The 23,035-nt window shown below is 50.4% G+C and overlaps 1 long non-coding RNA gene across 5 annotated transcripts in view; it reads right to left on the reverse strand.

Moving 5' to 3' along the window:
* Positions 1 to 22,959, reverse strand: part of LOC118532351 (uncharacterized) — a 37,519-nt gene extending 14,560 nt beyond the window's left edge. For all 5 annotated transcript variants that reach the window (XR_004915663.2, XR_004915664.2, XR_013450045.1 and 2 more), the window contains exon 1: positions 22,831 to 22,959. This is a non-coding gene — a long non-coding RNA (uncharacterized LOC118532351). The remainder of the gene's footprint in view (positions 1 to 22,830) is intronic.
* Positions 22,960 to 23,035: the final 76 nt, after the last annotated feature.

Genomic DNA, 23,035 nt, shown 5'->3' on the forward strand with positions numbered 1-23,035 from the left:
CCTAATCCAATATAACTATGTCCTTATGAAAAAAGGAAATTTGGATGGAGAGACAGAGGGAAGATGACCTGAAGACAAAAAGGATTCCATGTAAAGACACGACTGGAATGATGCCCCATAAACAAAGAACACTGGAGGCTGCTAACACGTGGCCGGGAGCCAAGGAGAGGTGAGGAATGACTCCCTCACAGGCTTCAGAGGGAACTTGGACTTGCTGACACCTTGATTTTGGACTTATAGCCTCCAGAACCATGAGATAAATTTCTGTTGTTCTAAGCCATCCAGTTTGTGGTATTTTTTTTTAATATTTATTTATTTGAGTGAGAGACAGAGAGATAGAAAGTGCATGCAAGAGAGAGCATGAGCGGGGTGGGGGGGCAGAGGGAGAAGCAGGCTTCGCACTGAGCAGGGAGCCCAATGTGGGGCTCCATCCCAGGACCCGGGATCATGACCTGAGCTGAAGGCAGACGCTTAACCGACTGAGCCACCCAGGCGCCCCTTGTGGTTTTTTGTTTTATTTTGTTTTGTCTTAATAGCAGTCCTGAGAAACTAATAAAACACCCATTTATGATTAAAAAAAAAAACTCTCCGAAAAACAAGAACAGAAAAGACCTTCTGCAACTTGATAAAGAACATCAACAAAAACTACGGATGATGCTATATTTCATTGTGAGAGTGCCTGCCATCCTGAGAGAATAAAGCAAGAACGCCCACGCTCACTGCTCTAATTCAACATAGAGCTGCACGTGTGAGCCAGGAGTAAGGCAAGAAAAATAAGAGAAGGCAGATCAGAAAGGAAAACATAAAACTGGCCCTATTTACAAATGATGTGATTGTCAACATAGAAAAACTGACACACGGGGCGCCTGGGTGGCACGGTCGGTTGAGTGTCCAACTCTTGATTTCCGCTCAAGTCGTGATCACAGGGTCATGGGATCAAGCCTCATGTTGGGCTCTGTGCTCAGCGGGGAGTCTGCTTCTCTCCTTCTCCCTCTGCCCCTCATGCCCCCCCCAAAATAAATAAATCTTAAAAAAAAAAGAAGAAGAAAAGGAAAGAAAAACTGACATACAGGTTTAAAACAATTCCTTTCAAAATCCCAGCCACATTTTTGTAGGCATAGGACAGGTTATTCCAAAAATTTATAAGCATAGGCAAAGGAACTAGAACAGCTAAAACAATTTTGAAAAAGAAAAATAAAGTGTGAGGAATCAGTCTTCCCAATTCCAATACTTTTCAAACCACAGCAACCAAGACTCTCTGATTTTGCTGAAGGTACAGATCCATAGACCAGTGCAACGAACTGAGAATCCAGAAACAAATCTATACAAATATGCCCAATGGATTCTTGATAAAGCTGTGAAAGCAATTTAATAGAGGAAATACAATCTTTTCAACAAATGGTGCTAGAGCAATTGGACATCTACAGGCCAAAGAAAGAAAGAGGGGAGGGAAGGAAGGAAGGAAGGAAGGAAGGAAGGAAGGAAGGAAGGAAGGAAGGAAGGAAGGGAGGGAGGGAGGGAGGGAGGAAGGAAGGAAGGAAGGAACTCACCCTAGGTTTCACAGCTTATACAAAAATTAACTCAAAATGGATTGTAGGCTTAAAAAATGTAAAACAATATAGCTTTTAGAAAAAAATAACAGAATCTTAGGGATCGAGGGCTGGCCAAAAAAATATTAGTCTTGACAATGAAAGCACCATTCATAATAGGAAAAACTGATAAATTGGACTTTATTAAAATTAAAAACTTCTGTCTGTAAAAGAAACAAACCCTGTTAAGAGGACGAAAAACGAGCTACAGAGTGGGAGAAAAATATCTGCAAACCACATATCCAACAAAGAACTAGTATCTAGAATATATAAAGAGCTCTCAAAACTCAACAACAACAGAAAACAATCCAATTAGAAAGTGGGCGAAAGAAACAAAGAGCTACTTTGTTGAAGAGGACGGCCAGTACGGATGGCAAATAAGCACAGGAAAGGACGTGCAACAGCATTAGCGTCAGGGAAATGCGGATGAAAGCACAACACGGGGTCACTACACACCAGTAAAACACAGTGACCACACCAATGCTGGAAGACGCAGCCCTCAGATGTTCCCAGCAGGGATGGAAAACCCCACAGCCACTCTGAACACAGGTCGGCTGTTTCTTAAAAAAGTACACCTGCAACGACCATCCACTCAGCAACTACAGTTCCAGGCATTCATAGCACGGAAACAGACGCTCCGTGAACGTTCATAGCAACTGTATTTGTAATAGCCCAAAACTGGAAACCCTCCAGACATCCCTCGGCGGGGGCATGGCCACAAACTGCAGTCCGCCCCTACCGGGGACTGCGACTCGGCATTCAACAGGAATAATCGTTGCTTTTGCAACAACTGGGATGACTCTCCAAAAAAATGATGCTGAGTGAAAAGAGCCAATCCCGAAAGGTTACCTACCGTATTATGTCATTGACATAACATTCTTGATGTCACAATATTATACAAATGGAGAACGGATTAGTTGTTGCCAGGGGTCAAGGTGGGGAAGGGGACCGGAGGGAAGAGGGTGTGTGTACAGAAAGTAACCTTGGCAGGAGGCTTCATCTTCACTGTATCTGGTGGTGATACTGTTTCTCAAGATGTTACCACTGGAAGAAACTCTTGGGAAAGAGTACACTGGATCTCTCTGTACTGTTTCTTATAACTGTCTGTGAATCTACAATTATCTCCCCCCCCAAAAAAAAAAGTTTACCCAAAAGAAAAAAAAGCCTTCTTAGCTTGCTGGCCATATGAGAACAGGCAGTGGGCTCGACTTGAACCACCAGCCAGCGTTCGCAGACCTCCTTCCCCATCCTCTGTTGGTTGTATCATTGTGAATGTGTGCTCCCAGCTTTGGGCTTGAATTTATCTGTCTTCATATTATCTTTCAAATGATAAGCTCTTAATTTTAATTCATGCATCTTTTCTTTTTCAATGAACTCTTTATGCCTTAACAAATCTCATCCTACTCTGAGGCCACAGATTTCTTCTACATAATTTTCTAAAAGTTTTAGAGGTTTGTCTTTCATATTAAGTCTCTAGTCAATCTAGCTTATGTTTGCGCCAAAGGTAAAGTAGGATATAATTTCTTATTTTTCTACTTGAATATGCAATTGTCCCAGTTCAATAACTGACGTGTTCCCCCATTCACCAGAGACTTACAACTCCTCAAGAGTAAAAAGTAGTTTGCATTTGTATGAGCCCCTTCTGGGCTCTCTACTGTATTTTATTGGTCCAACTGTCTATTCTAGGCTAATACCACGTCTTCTTGTAGGGCAAGGCCTCCCATCTTCCTTTTCAGGAAGAAGTGTCCTTTTTTTTTTTTTTTTTTTTTTAAGATTTGAGAGTGAGAGAGCAAGAGAGCACGAGCAGGGTGAGGGGCAGAGGGAGAAGCAGCTCCCCGCTGAGCAGGGAGTCCCAATGCCAGGTTCGATCCCAGGACCCTGAGATCATGACCTGAGCCAAGAAGGCAGACACTTAACTGACTGAGCCACCCAGGTGCCCCTCATATTGGTTTTAAAAATGATACACTGTAAGAAATATGTATATTTCTTCTGAGTTTTCAAACTTACTACGTTGTATTACATTTTACCTGCTGGATCTACAGTTAGGATCTCTTTTTTTGTCCTTTTTTTCTTGATTAGTCACACAGTTTTTTCTATTTCATTCATCTCTTGAAAGAATGAAGCTGTGGCTTTATTGATCTCTTCTATTGTAGCTTTGTTTCTCACGCTTCCCCCCACCCCCCCCCGACTTTGTGGAGGTATAACTGGCATATGACTACAGTTCTATGTAGAAATTTTTAAATTTTAGAAAAACTTTGCTTTTAAAATTTGCGCCTGTTCTCTACTTGAGTTTATTTTTACTTTTTTAAGATTTTATGTATTTATTTGACAGTGAGAGCGACAGCGAGAGGGAACACAAGCAGGGGGAGCGGGAGAGGGAGAAGCAGGCTCCCCGCCGAGCAGGGAGCCCGATGTGGGGCTCGATCCCAGGACCCCGGGACCATGACCTGAGCTGAAGGCAGACGCTTAACGACTGAGCCACCCAGGCGCCCTGGGTTTATTTTTGCTTTTTAACTACTTCTTTAGTCCACTCTTAGCTTCTGAACTTTCAGCCTGTCTCTGCGCACCCAAGCATTCAGTGCCGGGCACGTCCCTGGCAGTCCTGCTCAGACCCTGAGCCACAACCCCAGAAGGCAAGGATTCTCCTTGTTGCTCAGTTCTCAGGGGTTTTACATTTCTGTCGTGATTTCTTCTTTGACCCATGTGTTGTTGACTTAGGGATGTGTTTTTCCAAACATATGGCGATTTGTGTTCATCTTGCGATTACTTACTTCTCACGTCAAGGCATCTGGAGTGGTCCTGGGAAAGCACGTCCGTCCCCCACGGGAGCCAGGCCAGCCCCGCGACCCTGGTGCCTGGTGCCCGACTCCAGCACGTTAGAACCTACTCTCCCACTCCAAACCCGGACACGATGTAGAAAGTACCCATCTCTCGCACAGGCTGACCACAGCGCGCAGAGAGGGCAACGTGTCTGAGGAAAGGGAAATGCGCTAGGGGAGCACCTCATTCAGGCTGGCCTGTTGCCTGGGGGCGCTTTTCCAAACCACGGAAAAGGGAAGCAGAGTGAGCAGCTAGTGGCCGTCTCTCTGGGCAGAAGAGACAGAGATAAGGGCTTGGGTGCCAGGAATCTGTGGGACGGTACCACACAGGAAGGAGCCACAGAAAGTCCCAGAAGTCTAGGGGCTCACCTCAGGTCCTTGGCCGAACCCCGAACGGTCCCTGTCCAGGGCACGTCCTGAGAGGTCCTGCAGGGGAGGGCTGCTGTCGTGCTGGGGACACAATGCAGTTCCAACCCAGCCAGAGTGCGGAGACCTTGGTAAGCACCCCGAGATCCTCCCCTGAGAGCCTAGAAGCCCAAGCCAGGTCAGTGTGGACGAGCGGGCAAGCCATGGCCAGGCACAGGCCGAGACCGCGTGGCAAGGCCGTGTGAATGTCTTCAGGAGCTCAGAGGGCAGCTTCGGACCCGGCAGAGGCCTGGGTTTTGCAAGACAGGCCCTAGTGAGGTAAAGGAGTTAAGGGTGTTTGAACTAAGGCGGTTACAACGACGGCACCCGAGCTAACAAGCTCCTGACCAGCTCTTCTGACGCTGCTCCAGTCTGAGGGGGAGAGGGCTGCCGAGCGCGGGGTGGGGGTGAGGGTGGGGGGCATCCCCGCCAGCGACGGGGGCTGAGACACAGCCAGGGGGACGGGAGGCTGGCCCCGGGGAAGGCAGGGTGGCGAAGGGGACAGTGGTCTACAAGGTAAGGGCGGGCCATCCACAGGAACACTGAATGTGAGCGGCCACGGGCGAGAGCCACAGGGAGGCCGAAGTGGAGGTCGGCAGGGAAAGAGGCGGCACACGGAGAGGCAGCAGCTACGGCCAGACGGGCCGGTGAGGCCATCGTCCCCAGGCACCAGAATTTAAAGAGAAAGGGAGAAAAACAGTTTGGAAGTCGCCGGGGGCCCCGGCTGACAGTCGTCCCGTGGGGCTCCCCAGCGGCCCCTCGGCACCAGCCCGCACACTCTCCCCGGCCTGGCCAACAGGCCCCACGATCGGCAACCGGGCGCCTATCTGTAAAGCTCCTTCCTACAGTCTCCCTGCATTTAAGACCATGAGTCGCAGCTCCCCGAGCCGCACAGCCGCGGCCCCCGCTTCTGAGAGCATCTCTCGCCAGGACACAGGCCCTTGCCTCCGCCCCGCCTTCTTCCTGCCTGGACCCTGAGACCCTCCTGGAGGCCCCACGCCAGCCTTGTGCTCCCTACCTCCTCATCTCCGCCGCCGCAGCCCGCAGACCGCTAAGGGGTTTAGGTCACCCTGCGATTTCCCTGCACACAGCCCAGCCGGGCCCCAACAGTCCCCGCTCTCGGGGTCCTCTGCTCTCGAGGTCCTCCGCTGCTGGCTCACCTCCACCTGCTGCGAACAGGCCCGCCCCACCTGAGGGGAGCTGCCAGGGCTTGTCGGGGGGGCTCCCGGGCTCTGAACGCAGAGGCAGCCCCCCCCACCCCGCACACACCCCACTTCCCACACCTCCTGTTCCGGCACTATGGGTCTTCCTGCTGGGAAAGACCAGATTTAACTCACACCAGGAGCCAGGGTGAGGCCACTCAATTAGTGCTCGCTACATTAAACAAGTAAAAACCTGATTTCAACAGCCCACGGTGAAAAAGCCCCAGCCAACTGCCCAATGGCACTTCTTGTCCTTGCCCAGAAGTCAGGCTTCCCTTTATGGGAAAATCCCGTTTTCTGTACCCGACCTGGTTCCTGACTGCGAAAGATCATCCAAGCTCCCTCATTCCCACCCGAGCCACTGCTTCTCCACGCGGGACCAGACTGCGCAGGGATGAAAGAGCAGAAGACAGAGTCCACCAAGCTCTGAAGAGCAAGCCCACAGCACAGAGAGGCCACAAGACCTACTGGCGGCTCCCGGGGCCTCTCGGCCACGTCGGCGGTCCTCCTGGGAGAGCTCTGGTTCGAATTCACATCAGCTTCTGTCTGTGGAAGGGCTCCCTGTTCAGCTCCTAGACGGCGAGTGCCACTTTCTGCGGGGGCCCAGATCCACAAGTGCAAAGCTCCAAGGGAAGGGGGGGAGGCCAGCTCCGAGCTCTGGGAAGAACAGAGCCGCAGGGGGGGCCATCCAGGGACAGGAGCGAGCCGCAGTGACGTCCAGATCCCAGCCGCCCTGGGCCACTGGGGATCAGGAGACAGGCCCTGACCCTGTCGCGGATCCCATGTGGCTACGGCTCTGGCCTTCTTTCATACCACTCTCCCCAAAAGTTCAAAGCCCTTTTACTGCTCTGAAAACGAGAAAGGGAAACCGTGAACGGGTACAATTTTCAGGGGCAACCAAGGCTGAGGGAGGTCCTGGCAGAAAACAGAGCAAGGACTTCCCCAAAAATAAACCCAGAAAGGTCTCTGGACTTCTGAACCGAGGCTGTGCAGACCAGAGAGCATTAGCTGCCGAGGAAAGGGGGCTTCCCAAGGACCCCCTGCCAAGGTGCAGCGGGTGCGGCTGTGGGACGGGCTGAGCTGGCCTGCGGCACCAGCATATCGGCAAAATGGACAAAGGGGGCAGGAGGTGCTTCCCGGGGAAAGAAGGGAAGAGCGGCAGGGCCGTCGGCAGCCGCTCTGGAGTTTGTGGACACGGAGGGGGCTGAAGTCCTTCAGAAGGCCCCGAAATGCCTCCTGCCGCGGCAGGGGGTTAAAAGAGAAAAAGACAAAACTTACAACCAGTTCCCAGGGTTTCAGATCCTCAGCCAGCTAATCTGTAATCAACTGGACACGCGCTTAATAAGAATTTACGTGTGCAAGGTGTGGCAACACAGACCCACGAGAGAACCGAGCCCGGCCTTCCCTGGGGGGCTCAGGCATCCGGGGGGGCTGCAGACAGGACACGCAGGCCACCGCAGGGCTGACGGGCCGGGAGGAGGCAGTGCGCCAGGCTGACCCAGATTTGGAGGGAGAGGAGGTGGTCAGGACAGGCTCCCAGGAGGAGGCGGCTTGTAATGTAGGAGGAACGCAAGCTGCGTCCCTTTCATCTCTCCGTGGGTGGGAGGCTGGCTCTAACCTGAGTCCACTGCGGCCTTCCCTCAGCTGCCTCCCTGCACACACACAGGCCTTCCGCCCAGTGTCCCCTGGGCCTGGGGACACACCAGGCGGTCTCCTGTGCTCTGGCGGGAAGAGGTGAAGGGAGGGCAGGAAAGGACGCAGGACGCTGCCTCCAGCCAGGCTGCCCTCCCCACATCCCCGCGGCGCCCCTCACCCCTTGCCGCTCGCAGCGGGCCTGGCCTCCGCTGCCCAGGGCACTGGCCACCTGCCCGCTGGACCCTCCCCGGCTGCCCCCAGGCTGCCTGCGTCCCCGGGCACCCGGTCCCCCCGCTTCCCACTCCGCACACACCGCCCTCCCTGCTTTGACATAATGTCTACACCACCCTGATGCCCTTTGAGGCTACACCCTATTTTTCCTCTTTTGTGCCAAACTTGTAGAAAGGGCTGTCTCCGCCTAGCGGCCCGTTTCCTCTCGGTCCACTCCCTCCGGAGTCTGGCTTCTGTTCCTGCCCTCCCAAAAAGTCTTTCCCGAAGGTCGAAGGTCAGAGGCTTTTCCTGGACCTCCTCTCAGCTCCTACCTGTGCCCCTCCACTTCTACCTCCCTTAGCTTCTGACCAGCACATTACAGTTGTAGATTTCCCCACCATGATGAAAACCAATTTTCCCTAGAAAATTCCATTTTGGAAAAATGTATATTTACACCATCTTCTTTTAAAAGCAGCTTTTACCAATCTAAACTCACTTTGCTGGCTTTAGAAAATAGAAATGCATGATGTAGAACTCATTTTTCTCAGTCTTCATGTTTATATTAAGTTTAAATTCAAATTTTCTAATTTGCTTTACTTTTAAATATTTAATGTTTATTACACACGAATTTACAAGATGCCGAGCAACAAGCAACTTGTGAGAGCAAGCAATATGTGCCTAGCGTTCACAATTTATAAAACATGTTCACATCCCCTATGCCATTTGATCTTTAAAACCACCTGTGTGGTGCACATTATTATTGTCCTTTCCCAGAAGCATAAAGACCAGAGAGGTTAAGTAACTTCTCTCAGATTCCATAGCAAATTTAGAGCAGGATTTGAAAGCAGAGCTCCTAACTTCAAATCCTACACTCTTCGTTGTATCATGCAAAATCACAGCTTTCTTTTGTTCCGGTTTTACCATTATTAAATAAAATAGGAAACTAATATTTTTATTTCTTCTATAGCAAGTGTCAGGAAACCACAGCCTTGGGCCAAATCCTACCCACCACCTTTTCATAATAAAGTTTTATTGAAACAGAGTCACATGCATTCGCTTACTTACTGTCTATGGTAAGTGGTACAGTGTCAGATGCGAGTGTTTGCAGGAGACCTACGGCCTGCAAAGCACAAAATATTTACTATGTGACCCTTCACGGAAAAAGTTTGTCAGACCTTGTTCTGTAGCCCCGGTTCTCACTTCTGACTACAAATGAGATTCAGCTAAAGAGCTACTTTTTCTTTCCTTTTCAAACTACCAGTGCAATGGCTGGCCCGTCCCAGATGGACAGAAGCAGAGTCTCTGGGGCTGGTCTTGAAGGATCAATATTTTTTAAAAGCTCCCCAGATGATTTTACTTTATTTATTTATTTGTTTATTTATTTATTTATTTTTAAAGATTTTATTTATTTGACAGAGAGAGACACAGCGAAAGAGGGAACACAAGCAGGGAGAGTGGGAGAGGGAGAAGCAGGCCTCCCGCGGAGCAGGGAGCCCGACGCGGGGCTCGATCCCAGGACCCTGGGATCATGACCTGAGCCGAAGGCAAACGCTTAACGACTGAGCCACCCAGGTGCCCCTCCCCAGATGATTTTAATATGCAGCCAAGGTCAAATGCTACTGTTCCATGGTATCATGTAGATTCAGGAAACACTGGTTTCCAGGAAATGTGCTTGAGGGAGGGAGGAGAGAAGAACCACCATCAGCACTACACACACCCCCAAAAGAAACCCCGCCAACATCTCTCCATCTGTGGCACTCCAGCCAATGTCGTCGGTGAGGTCAGCCTATCAGCAGATGCTGTTCACATTGACAGGAACACTGGGAACTCCTAAAATCAGAAGGCATGCCCCAACTGTGACATTTTTTCTACCCTGCAGTTTATTTAAAAAAATTTGGGGCACCTGGGTGACTCAGTCAGTTGGATGTCTGCCTTTGGCTCAGGTCGTGATCCCAGGGTCCTTGAATCGAGTTCCACATCGGGCTCTCTGCTCCGTGGGGAGCCTGATTCTCCCTCTGCCTCTCCCCCTGCTTGTGCTCTCTCTCTCTCTCTCTCTCTGTCAAATAAATAAATTAAAAATCTTTAAAAAAATTTTTTAAATAAAATATTTTTGATTGAGGGGCACCTGGGTGACTCAGTCAATTAAGCGTCCCTCTTGATTTCAGCTCAGGTCATGATCTCAGGCTCATGAGATTGAGCACCGTATCAGGCTCCGAGCTCAGTGGGGAATCTGCTTGGGATTCTCTCCCTCTGTCCCTCTCTCCACTCATGCATGAGCGCATGCTCTCCCTCTCTCCAATAAAAATAAATAAGATCTTTAAAAAAATGTTGATTGAGTAAGCGCGGTGAATTGTGCAAGACTGTTGAATCTCAGATCTGTACCTCTGAAACAAATAATGCAATATATGTTAAGAAAAAAAAAAGAAGAAGAAGATAGCAGGAGGGGAAGAATGAAGGGGGGAATCGGAGGGGGAGACGAACCATGAAAGACGATGGATTCTGAAAAACAAACTGAGGGTTCTAGAGGGGAGGGGGGGTGGGAGAATGGGTTAGCCTGGTGATGGGTATTAAAGAGGGCACGTTCTGCATGGAGCACTGGGTGTTATGCACAAACAATGAATCGTGGAACACTACATCAAAAACTAATGATGTAATGTATAGTGATTAACATAACAATAAAAATTTTTAAAAAAATGTTGAGGGCCCCTGGGTGGCTCAGATGGTTAAGCGTCGGCCTTCGGCTCAGGTCATGATCCCAGCGTCCTGGGATCGAGCCCCGCATCGGGCTCCCTGCTCAGCGGGGAGCCTGCTTCTCCCTCTCCCTCTGCCTCTCTCCCTGCTCATGCTCTCTCCCTCTCTCTCTCTCTCTCTGTATCTCTGTGTCTCAAATGAATAAATAAAAAAATCTTTAAAAAAAATAGAAAATAAATTTAAAAAATGTTGATTGATTATAGATTTGACAGGCGACTTGGTACATTAAGCTAAAATTGCCTCATGTCCCGTAGGCAACATTTTACATCTCATTTTAAATAATGAAAATACCTTATTAGAATTTTTTAGTTATAAAAGTACTAAATGTTTATTATAGAAATACAGAAAATATGGGGGCGCCTGGGAGGCTCAGTCAGTTAAGCATCTGACTCTTGATTTCGGCTGGGGTCATGATCTCGGGATCGTGGGATCCAGCCCCCGGGTCGTCGGGCTCCGCACTCAGAGGGGAGTCTGCTTAAGATTCTCTGTCTCCGGGGCGCCTGGGTAGCTCAGTGGTTAAGCGTCTGCCCTCGGCTCAGGTCATGGTCCCAGGGTCCTGGGATCGAGCCCCGCATCGGGCTCCCTGCTCCGCGGGAGGCCTGCTTCTCCCTCCCACTCCCCCTGCTTGTGTTCCCTCTCTTGCTGTCTCTCTCTCTCTGTCAAATAAATAAATAAAAAGATTCTCTGTCTCCCTCTGCCCCTCCCCTCCCTGCTTGAATGTACTCTCTCTCTCTAAAAAAAAGAAAAATACCTTTTCCTGGTTTTGTCCAAATGTCTACTCATTATATTCGGCTGTCATTTCTCTTAGTCTCTGAATCTACATCAGATTTCTCCATGACGGTGACCTTGCTTCGAGGCCAGGTCGGCTGTCCCGTATGGAGGAGCGCCGCGGCCCGCTGGTGGCATTCACCCTGATGTCCTGGGCCCCTCTTCCCTTCAGACGGGACATTAACCCCAGAACTCTAGACATGGGTGAATTTTTTTGGCTAAAATACTTTATAGATGGTGTGATCTTCTTCGATAACCCTGCACTCACTTTGGGGGGCTTACATCTGGTCTCACTTTTAGTGACACTAAATTAATCAGCAAGTTCAGACGGCGACAGGCTGGCCCCTCCCTTATAAAGCTGCTACCAATATTTCACCCGAGCTTACTGTGCTCTGATAACCACGGTCTGAAATGGGCATCTTATTATGGTTTACAAAATGATGATTTTCTAATCCTATGGTTTCTTCTGCATTTGTGAGCTAGAGTTTGGCTTAAAACAGCATTTGTGTTGGAAAAGCAGGATACTGGTTTGTTCCCTTTAATTACCAAGTTTAATATCAATGCACTATTGTGTTTCCACCTTCGATCGTGTCCAGGGAACTTTCTTTCCTTCTCCTTTCTTTAGGTGTCATTACAAATTATTGCTCTGTTACCATCAGTGAGTTTTAACCAACACAGTCTTCTGTATTTTGGTGCCCAAGTGTCGCATCTTTAGCCCGTGGGGTCTCCTCTATGCTAATTCTTCAGTCTCTTTATTTTACTTGGAAACTTTCAAACAATACAGGAAATAGTAAGACAAACCCGACGTACCCCTCCTCAACGTCAGCAATTCTCGTGGACATCCCACGTTCATGGCTACCCTCCCACCGCCAGGCCATCCTGAAACAAAGCTCCAAGCTCCACATCACTTCATGTGCGAACATTTTGGTACATAGCTCCAGGGAACAGGCATCCTACCACTCATACAGCCTCCTGTCCTTCCAATGACGCCAAAGCTTTCTAGTCGTCATAACAGCTCCAGGCCCCGAATCAGCCATTTCTCTGAGAAGGCCTGGCTCTTCTCAGTGGGGAAAGGGTATTTCAGGGGGCACTAGCTGGGAAACAGAGACATTCGAAGGTTTTTGATCCATTTGGCATCATGTAGGTTACCTGTATTCTCAGCAAGGAGAGACTCAGAAAACTACTGAGGGTAGAAAGCACTCTCGTGGTTACTAGAGCAAGTGGGTGATCAATTGCAAAGCTCACTATGAAGCTACAGTGAGCAGAAGGTGGCACAAGGACAGACGTCTAGATCAATGGGACAGAACGACAGCCCAGAAATAAACTGCTACAATGATGGTCATTTTTGACAAGGGTGCCAAGATAATTCCATGAGGAAGATGGCGACAGCTGGATGTCCACATGCAAAAGAAAGAGGTTGGCTCCTACCTCACACCACACACAAGAACAAATTCAGAAAGAATCATAGGCCTAAATATAAGGGCTAAATCTATAAAAACTCTTGGGGCACCTGGGGGGGGCTCAGTCAGTTGAGCATCTGACTCTTGGTTTCATCTCAGGTCGTGATCTCAGAGTTGTGAGATCAAGCTCTGCGTGGGCTCCATGCTCATCGGGGAGTCTGCTTGAGATTCTCTCTCTCCCTCTCCCCTCCCCCTGCTTGTGTGCTCTCTCTCTCTCAAATAAATAAATAAAATCTTTTAAAAAAAAACAACTATAAAACTCTTAGAAGAAAAATAAGTATAGGGGCGCCTGGGTGGCTCAGTCGTTAAGCGTCTGCCTTCGGCTCAGGTCATGGTCCCAGGGTCCTGGGATCGAGCCCCGCATCGGGCTCCCTGCTCAGTGGGAAGCCTGCTTCTCCCTCTCCCGCTCCCCCTGCTTGTGTTCCCTCTCTCGCTGTGTCTCTCTCCCTGTCAAATAAATAAATAAAATCTTTAAAAATAATAATAATAAGTATAAATCTTGGTGATCTTGGGTTAAGCAATAGATTCTTAGATAGGACACCTAAAGCATAAGCAACTGAGGAAGAAATAGAAACATTGGGATTAATCAAAATTAAACATTCTCGTGTATCAAAGAGCACTATATAGATCGTAACATACAACTGACAGGAAGAACATCTGCAATCACGTGTCTGATTAGAAACTTGCATCCAAAATGTACAAAGCACTCTCACAAGTCAGTGATGAAAAGACAAATAAACCAGGTTAAACACGGACAAAGGATTGAAGAGACATTTCTCCGAAGAAGACATACAAATGGTCAACAAGCACAGGAAGAGATGCTTAGTTATTAAGAAAATGCAAATCGGGGCACCAGGGTGGCTCAGTCGTTAAGCGTCTGCCTTCGGCTCAGGTCATGGTCTCAGGGTCCTGGGATCGAGCCCCACATCGGGCTCCCTGCTCAGCGGGAAGCCTGCTTCTCCCTCTCCCTCTGCCTGCCGCTCCCCCTGCTCATGCTCTCTCTCTCTCTGTCTCTGTCTGTCAAATAAATAAATAAATAAAACCTTTAAAAATTAAAAAAAAAAAAAAGAAGATGCAAATCAGCCATGGGATCCCACTTCGTACTCAGTAGATGGCTATAATGAGAAGACAGACAACACAGGTTCTGGTGAGAAGTGGAGAAACCGAACCCTGCGGGCCGCGGAAACGCCAAACAGCGCGGCTGCCGAGGGAAACGGGCGGAGGAGAGTTATCATAGGACCGCGAGGCCACGTCTCGGGGCACCCTCGCGCCCACGCTCGCACACCCTGCTCAGGGCAACACCGGGCATGAGAGCCAGGGAACGGGAACGACACAAATGCCCATGAAGTGACGCACGGATAAGCGCACTGTGGCGTACCCACCCCGTGGGTTCCACCGTGAAAAGGCCCGGGGTGCGGGGACAGGCCATGACATGGATGAGCCCTGAGAACACTCGCGAGGGAAGGGCAGGAAATGCCACAAGCTGATCTCACGTCTAGGAAGCTCTGGAGCAGGCGAGCGCAGAGACGAGAAGGGGGTGAGCAGTTGCCAGAGGCGGGCGGGGGGGGGGGGGGACGGGCGGAGGCGCATAGGGCTGATTTTGGGGGTGATGAGCGTGCTCTGGCCTTCGCGGTCCTGGCTGCACGCCCTCAGAATACACTTAAAACCGCGGAACTTTACATTTTAAGACAGTGACTCTTATGGTCTGTGAAGTGACCTCAATTTTAAAAAAGAAATGCTAAAACAATGAAAAAAGTCCCGCTGCTGTGAGCCACGCATCGCCCCTCGCTCTGATCACAGAGGTCGTCTTCTACCAGCAGCCGTGAACTGTCACCGCTAATCGTCCGTCCGCAAATCGGTGACGTCTCACCCACTCACAGCCCTTGACAGGGCAGTAATGTTATAATCAGAAACTTCTCTTTAATATCCTACTTCTCTGGGGTGCCTGGCCGGCTCAGTCGGTGGAGCGTAGGACTCTTGATCTCAGGGTTGTGAGTCTGAGCCCCATGTTGGGTGTAGAGATTATTAAAATAAATAAATAAAATAAAATAATGCGGCTGCTCTGTGTTTGTAAGTCGACAGCAAGCACTGTGGGGAAGGCTCCCATAAGGGGACAAACTAGGCCACGATGGAGGACGGCAAGGCCAAGCAAGCCCCAGGAACCAGGTCTGGCAACTCGACCCCTGGAGAGGCCCCTACCCAGACACTGCAGATGCCACAGGGGCTCCTGTCCCATCTTACTGTCAAGTGACAGGTGGGACCAGCCCACCAAGAAGGGAGGGGAGTCAGCCCCAGCGCCCGATCAGGTGCCAGGTGTCCCCCCCAACCCACCCCTTTGATTGACTATGAGTTCACTGATCGGGTCAAAATGAATTACTTCATGCTCTGTGCCCCAATGCCATTTTCTTCTCTCTTTGTCAGATAAAAACATGATAAGTCCATCTTTTATTATGGCAAGTTATTTACACATCTTATTGGTTATGTGGTTTGGTATCTGGGGGCAACAGGACATGCATTCAGCTCTTGGCTGAGGATTCAACCTCCAGCGCCTCACCCCCAAGACGGAGACACCGGCCACCCCCAGAGCTGTTATAGGAATTTAACAACACCACACCACCGCAGCATTTGGCCTATTTCCTGCAGGAGAGCCTGCTGGAAATGAAATGAAATAATGAAAATACAGTACGTGGCACAGAAGGAATAAGGTACAACTGGGCAGAGAAGGTTGAGTTTGACCGCTTGGTAACGGGGCACCAAGACCAGCAAACTCTTGACAAATGTTTGGCCTGCAGCCAGGGCCCCACAAAGGTTAGTTCCTCTCACGCTACATCCCACTCTGAGCTGGGGGCAAAAACTAGGTTATTTGTCTTAAGCATACTGAGCCCCAAGCACAATATTTTGCATAATGTACAAAATAAAAATGTTCAAAAAAAAGAAAAAAAAGCTAGGGGCAGATTAACTCAGTAGATGACACTTCCATTTTCCATTCTTCTGTATTTCAGATGCGCTTATTACAAATTTCAAGTTCTCAAGTTGCTCTGTAATTATTTCAGGTTCGATAGCCTGGCCTCCCTGCACAGACAAGAAGATTCTGGGGGTCAAACACCACTGCTTATGCTCTACTTTCTAAGCACACAGCCAACTGATTGAACTGATTCGTTTCAAAATGAGACAGTGTGGTGTTTTGGCTGAAACGCACCCCTCCCTATGACCCGAGGCCTGGCGGTTGCACCCCGACAAGGCCCCTCCCCCCAGGTTTACATGGGACGGGGAGGAGGGACAAAGCTCGCAGGACACAGGACCTTCTGCACCCAAACCGGCCAAGCCCACGGAAGACCTCGAAGGGTTCGTCAGCCTCGCCCCCAACCAGCAACAGTGTGCAGAGTCATCATTCTAAAATACCTTTTAAAACTGGTAAAATTAAGTTACTGGCAAGTTAATAATAAGTCATATGGGGGACAAGCAAAGATAAGCGCTGTTCACAGATTGAAGAACCTCAGAGCTATCCAGCGGAAGATCGCCAACATACACTTCTCTCTTTTCCTGGATCCTAAGACGAGAAACAGCGTACAGAGGCGTAAGTTTAGGGGCTTTAGAGAGGTCAGAGCATGTGGTAAGGGACACATTTTCTTCAGTGGGAACACCCCCCAAACATTCCTCCCCTTGTGAACGGTAAATGCTTATGCCGTGCTCAACCATTTGGCAAACACCTGGCCATGTCCTGGGAGCAACCCAGTGCTAAGCGTTGGGGCGAACACCACTGCCTTCCAGGTGGAAGGGCTGGGGCTGGGGTCAGAGCACACCAGCAATCCAGTGCCCTCAGGGACGCCTTAGTGATGTGGGCAACAAAGGCAGAAGAAAAATGATTAGATTTCCTTACGCCCTGCAGCCCACTGACGAGTCCCTGGAGCAGGCAGAGTGACCTTCCTCCGGGGACTCAGCTGCCTCGATGTTAATACTTTGCTGAGAGCAAAAGGCAACCTTAGCCTGAACTGCCCACCCCCTCAGGATCCTTTAAGTCTACTTCAAGATCTAAAATTTCCTTTGGAGGGCTCCTGGGGGGCTCAGAAGTTAAGCGACTGTGTTCAGCTCAGGTCATGATCCTGGGGTCCCAGGATCAAGTCCCCTCACATCGGGCTCCCTGCACAGTGGGGAGTCTGCTTCTCCCTCTGACCCTCCCCCCTCTCATGCTCTCTCTATCTCAAATAAATAAATAAAATCTTTAAAAATAAAAAAAATTCCTTTGGAAACTTCCTTTATCTCTAAACCCCCAAGATAACATGTTGACAATCATCCCCAAGCATATGACCCACCGATACACATCTGGAGGGTCTCATGACTCAGGTTTTACTAAACAGTAATAAATGACCTTCTCCCAAAACAGCTAGCCCCCCTCAAGGCCCTGGAAACCTTGTTTCCGAAATTCCTTAGAGACTGATGCTATCCCTAACCCCCTCCCAATGTGAAAGTATATAATCAGCCACTCCACATGACCCCGGTGCAGCTCTTTCTGCCCACGGGTCCTGTCCCTGTGCTTTAATAAACCACCTTTTTGCACAAAAGACATCTCAAGAATTATTCCTTGGCCGTCGGCTTCGAACCCTCACATCCTTCCTACATCGTAAGGAAGGGTTTCAGGGCCATAGGGTGTTTGGGAGCTAATGTGAAGCTGAGGAGAGAAGGAAGGGTGCGGCGCACGAGGGAGGCCGAAGACGACCCAGGCAGAGGGACGGCACCTGCAAAGGCTGGTTCGGGGAGCTGCGTGTTCCGTGTGGGCAGCGGTGAGCGAGGAGGCAGGAAGTCGGGGGAGCGCCCCGTCGAGCTCACCGTGTGTTCTGCGGGCGCTCAGGGGTTTCCACCAGGGAGGTGACATCAGCCCCTCGGGGCTTGAGGAAGACGGCTCCGGCACGGCGGAGGGTGACAGGGGAGGAAGGAGGGAGGAATACAGGAGGAGCATGGAGCCAGGAGCAGGTGCCCAGTGGCAGGGGTCTGCGCCGTGGCAGGGGCGCGGGAGCAACGCCACGGGAAACCAGCACACCGCTGACGGGGGCCCGGGCAGAAGCTGGACGGGCCCCACGTTTCAGGCCCGAACAGACACGGAGCACGGGGATCCAGGTGATACAGACTGAGGGTCCGGCACCCACCGAGCCCCAGAGACCCCGGCCCCTCCAACACCGCATTCTTCCCGAGCGCTTCAGCAGAGGGTGCGAAGTCCTGGGGCTCCAGCACCCGCCGCACACCGGTCTCGGCATCCCGGGCCCCGAGCCCAGAACCCTGCATGAGCCTCTGCGCCCCTCCTCCCGCCAGACCGGGGTCCGAGCCAGGAAGCCCCCGAGTGCGCGTTCTCAGTCGCTAACAGTTACAGCACATTTAGGGCAAAGCCGGGGGTGACTCCTGAGCTCCAGCACAGTGAGGCAGGCACAGGGGAAAGGCAAGGCTGTGGGGTGGAAGAGGATTGCTTATCAACAAAAGGAAGCAACTCACACGCTGCAGTCCCTTCCAGCAGGCTCTCCTGCCAAGCTGGTGACAGGATGACAGGACGATTCGCCATCACATAACTCCTGAAGGGGTCCTGTGGCAGGCAGAGCAACAACCCCCCAAAGTGGCCAATGTCCTAATCCTCGGGACATATTAAGGTTTCCAGTCAACAGTCCAATATGGGGAGAATGGTGTTCACGCCACCACGCAGTTCTCCAGACACCCAGCTTGGTGTCCTACCATTCAACTCCATTCTGGCAAGGTCTCCCCAGAGGTAGCATCAGACCCCACAGGTTAAGTGCATGATGGCCAACCCCCACCCTTCAGACACCAGTTGCAAGCCCAGCTTGTCCCCTGTGCTTCTGGCTGACCAGGTATAGATTGGAGGGTCCCACCACCCCTTCCTTGGGTTCAGTTAATTTTCTACAGCGGCTCTCGGATCACAGAGAAGCATTTTCCTTACTAGAATGCCGGTTTATTATGAAAGGCTAGAACTCAGGAATAGTCAGGTGGAAGAGATGCAGAGGGTAAATCCGTATGGGAAGGAGCACAGAGCTTCCGTGCCCTCCAGGCGCACCACTCTCCCCAAACCCCCATGCGCTCACCAGCAGGAAGCTCTCAGAACCCTGTCTTTTGGGGTTTTTATGGAGGGTTCATTATCCAGGCATGATTGATTAAGTCATTGGCCCTGGTGATGGATTCGACCTCCAGGCCCTCTCCCCTCCCTGGGGTGTGGGGGGGCCTCCAAACACAGGGTTGGGGCCCTGGCAACCAGCCTCCATCCTTAGGTTACCTGGCAGCCTTCCTGGCCACCTCATTAGCATAACCAAAGACACCTTTAGGGCTCTTATCACAGGAAATTCCATGGGTTTTATTTTTTTATTTTTTATTTTTTAAAGATTTTATTTATTTATTTGACAGAGAGAGAGACAGTGAGAGAGGGAACACAAGCAGGGGGAGTGGGAGAGGGAGAAGCAGGCTTCCCGCTGAGCAGGGAGCCCAAAGTGGGGCTCGATCCCAGGACCCCGGGATCATGACCTGAGCCAAAGGCAGACGCTTAACGACTGAACCACCCAGGCGCCCCAATTCCATGGGTTTTAGGAGCTCTGTGCCAGGAAGAGGACGAAGACCAAGTATATATTTCTTATTATAAACCACAATATCACACCATGGATATGTTTGGTCACATGACAAGCGGAAATCGAGTTGCTTATCAGCTGATAAAACAGACGATGGGGGGGCCTAGCGTAGTCGCAGGGGCCCTGGAGAGTGGGAAAGGTGTGGCTGAGAAGTGCGGTGCCGGCCCCTCCGGAAGCTGGAAAGGCAAGGACTCGGGTCTCCCCTGGAACCTCCCGACACCTCGATTTTCGCCCAGCGAGACCCGTGTCAGACTTCAGAACGACAGACGTGCTGCTTGTGTTGTTGAAACACTAAAAAGAGGAAATATGTTACTGCAGCTCTGAGCGCAGCCCGGAGACCTGGGTCGCGGGAATCCAAACACCCAGGCCAGAGGTCCCAAGGGTGTGACATACGGCACTCAAAGCACCTGCCACATTTTAGAGAGCAGCTGTGTTTCTCTGTGTGGAGTTCATGGGTGCGTTCCTATGACCTTGTGGAGGATTATTTCCCCATTTGACAGATGGAAAAGGCAAACCTCAAGGACATCACATGACTTGCTTCTGATTATAAGACACTGAGGGGGCACCTGGGTGGCTCAGTCATTAAGCGTCTGCCTTCAGCTCAGGTCATGATCCCAGGGTCCTGGGATGGAGCCCCGCATCGGGCTCCCTGCTCAGCGGGAAGCCTGCTTCTCCCTCTCCCACTCCCCCCTGCTTGTGTTCCCTCTCTCGCTGTGTCGCTCTATGTCAAATAAATAAAATCTTTTTTAAAAAAATAATAAAAAATAAAAGAGACTGAGATAACAGGTCTGTGACTCTAAATACTTGGTTCTTTTCCTACAGAGAAGAAGGCTGTCATAGTCATTTTAAAGGGATTTTTTTTTTATTTTAGGAGAAACATAAATTAAAACATTAAATTTTGAAAGAAAGTGGTAATTCCTCTAAATCGTTCCCAGCTGTGGGAGGAAGTGAGTGCTTAGCGGCAACCACACGGAACAGAGCTACAAGTCATTAAGGTGATCGGAAGACGCGGGTATGGATGAATAGAGAGGTTCACGGGCAGAATCGGGGCTGCAGCATGAGGACCAATTTCCTAGTAACCCCTGGAAAATCTGTGGGCTGGAACAGGGCTGGCACCCACATTCCCAAGCAAAGGCCCACCCTAAGTCTTTCAAAGATGCCTTTAAGGGTCTGCTGGGGCTTCGCTAAGCTGTGAATACTCACAGTCTCATTTAATCCTCATGGAAACCCTAAGAGCTGGGCAATGCTACTCACAGTGCAGGTGAAGCCTTGGAGCTCAGAGATGAAGACCTGGCACTGTGTCCAAGGTCATGCCATCTCTGCTCAGTCACGGACAAGCCTGTGTTTGAATCTAGACCATAGAACCTCAAAGTCATGAGCTTCCATTCTGGAGTAGTATCCTATACTATACAAAGAACTCATGTAACTCAACAACAAGAAGACAATAAAGCATTTAAAAAGTGGGCAAATGGGGCGCCTGGGTGGTACAGTAAGTTAAGCGCCCGACTCTTGGTTGGTTTGGGCTCAGGTCGTGATCTCAGGGTCGTGGGAGCCCCAGGTGGGGACCTCAGTTCATTGTCCGGTCCGCTTAAGACTGTCTCCCTCTGGGGCACCCGGGTGGCTCAGGCCGTTAAGCGTCTGCCTTGGGCTCAAGTCATGATCCCAGGGTCCTGGGATCAAGTCGGGCTCCCTCCTCAGCGGAGAGTCTGCTTCTCCCTCTCCCTCTACCCCTCCCCCCCATTGGTGCTGTCTCTCAAATAAATAAATGAAATCTTAAAAAATTAAATTAAATTTAAAAAAAAAGACTGTCTCCCTCTCCCTGTGCCCCTCCCCCCTCCTGCGCACATGCACACTCTCTCAAATAAATCCTTAAAAAAATTAATTAATTAAAAAAATTTTAAAAAAGTGGGCAGACAATCTGATAGACATTTCTCCAAAGATACACAAATAGCCAAAAAAACACATGAAGACCCTCAACCTCTTCAGCCATCAGGAAATGCAAGTCAAGGCCATAAGGATACCAGTCAAACCCGCTCAGAGGGCTGTAACTAAAGAAACAGGCAATATTAAGTGTCCAGAATACAGAGAAATGGAAACCTTCACATTGCTGGTAGGAATGTAAATGTTGCAGCCCCTTTAACAGTTTGGGAGTTTCTCAAAAAGTTAAACAAAGAATTCCATATGACCCAGCAATTCCACTCCTAGTTGTCTACTCAAGATAAATTAAAACCTATGTCCACACAAAGACTTGTTCACAAATGTTCACAACAACACTGCTCATAAGAGCCAAAAGTGGAAACAACCCCAATGTTCATCAGCTGATGGATGAATGGATAAATCAGATATTGTATATACACACAAGGCAGCATCATCTGGTAACACAGAACTGATAAATGCTACAACGTGGATGAATGTCAAAAACATGATGCTGGGGCGCCTGGGTGGCTCAGTCAGTTAAGCATCTGACTTCAGCTCAGGTCATGATCCCGGGGTCCTGGGATCCAGCCCTGGGTGGGGCTCCCTGCTCCAAGGGGAGTCTGCCTCTCCCCTCTGCTCTGTGCTGTCATTTTCTCTCTCTCTCAAATGAATAAAATCTTAAAAACAAACAAACAAACATGATGCTAAGGAAAAGAAGCCAGACACAAAAGGCCACAGACCCAATGGTTCACTTATATGAAAAGTCTAGAACAGACAAAGTTGTAGAGACAGAAAGTAGATTAGGCTGCAGGTGACGGGGTAATTGTTAATGAGCACAAGGTTTCCTTTTGGGGTGGTGGAAATGTTCCAGAATTAGATTGTAATGGCTGAATCGTAAGTATACTAAATACCTTTGAACTGTACACTTAAAAAAGGTAAATTTTATGGTGCGTAAATTATATCTCAGTAAAGCTCTTCTAAGAAAAAGTCAAGATACATTTCCAAGAACGGCTGCGAGCAAGCTTTCTTTTGCCACCCCATCTCACCGAGCACAGCTCACACAGATGAAGCTGACGGGTGGCCAGGATCGACCCGTCCCCAAGGCTCATGTGTGAGGATTTAGGACTTAGTACGTGAGCCTCCGCAGCGCGTTTAGATTTTTTAAGCTAAAAAAATCTGTAATGGCTTCGCAACGGGAGGGGCGTTGCAGCGGCCTCTTTCAAGGTAAAGTGCCCCCAGTTCTGCAGAGGTTAAGTCTCTGCTGTCCACTCCCACCCACCATCCCCACCAAGACTTTTGCAGACGCACCGACGCGAGCAAGCGACTGCCCCGGGGATAACCGCGCGCCCTGCCACCCCGGAGTGGAAATGGGGGTGCGGCTCCCCAGCGGCCTCCCAGCGCCCCGGTCTCGCCACCCCGCGCCCCGCAGCCTGGGGACTGGAACCGCCGCGCCGTACCTGCCCCGGGCCAGGCGAGGCCACCAGCCGCCCGCACGCCGAGCCCCCGCGCCCGGGCTGTGCGCTCCGCCTCCTCGAGGCCTGCGGGCGGGGCCGGAAGGGAGGGGGGCGGCACGGGCGCCGGGAGCGCCCCCTCTCCGGAGCCCCCACCCGCGGTCCGCCTGTCCGCGGCGAGCGCAGTGCGCGGACGCGGCGCGCCAGGCTC

Source organism: Halichoerus grypus, chromosome 7 (genome assembly GCF_964656455.1).
Source record: "Halichoerus grypus chromosome 7, mHalGry1.hap1.1, whole genome shotgun sequence".
Classification (NCBI taxonomy): domain Eukaryota; kingdom Metazoa; phylum Chordata; class Mammalia; order Carnivora; family Phocidae; genus Halichoerus; species Halichoerus grypus.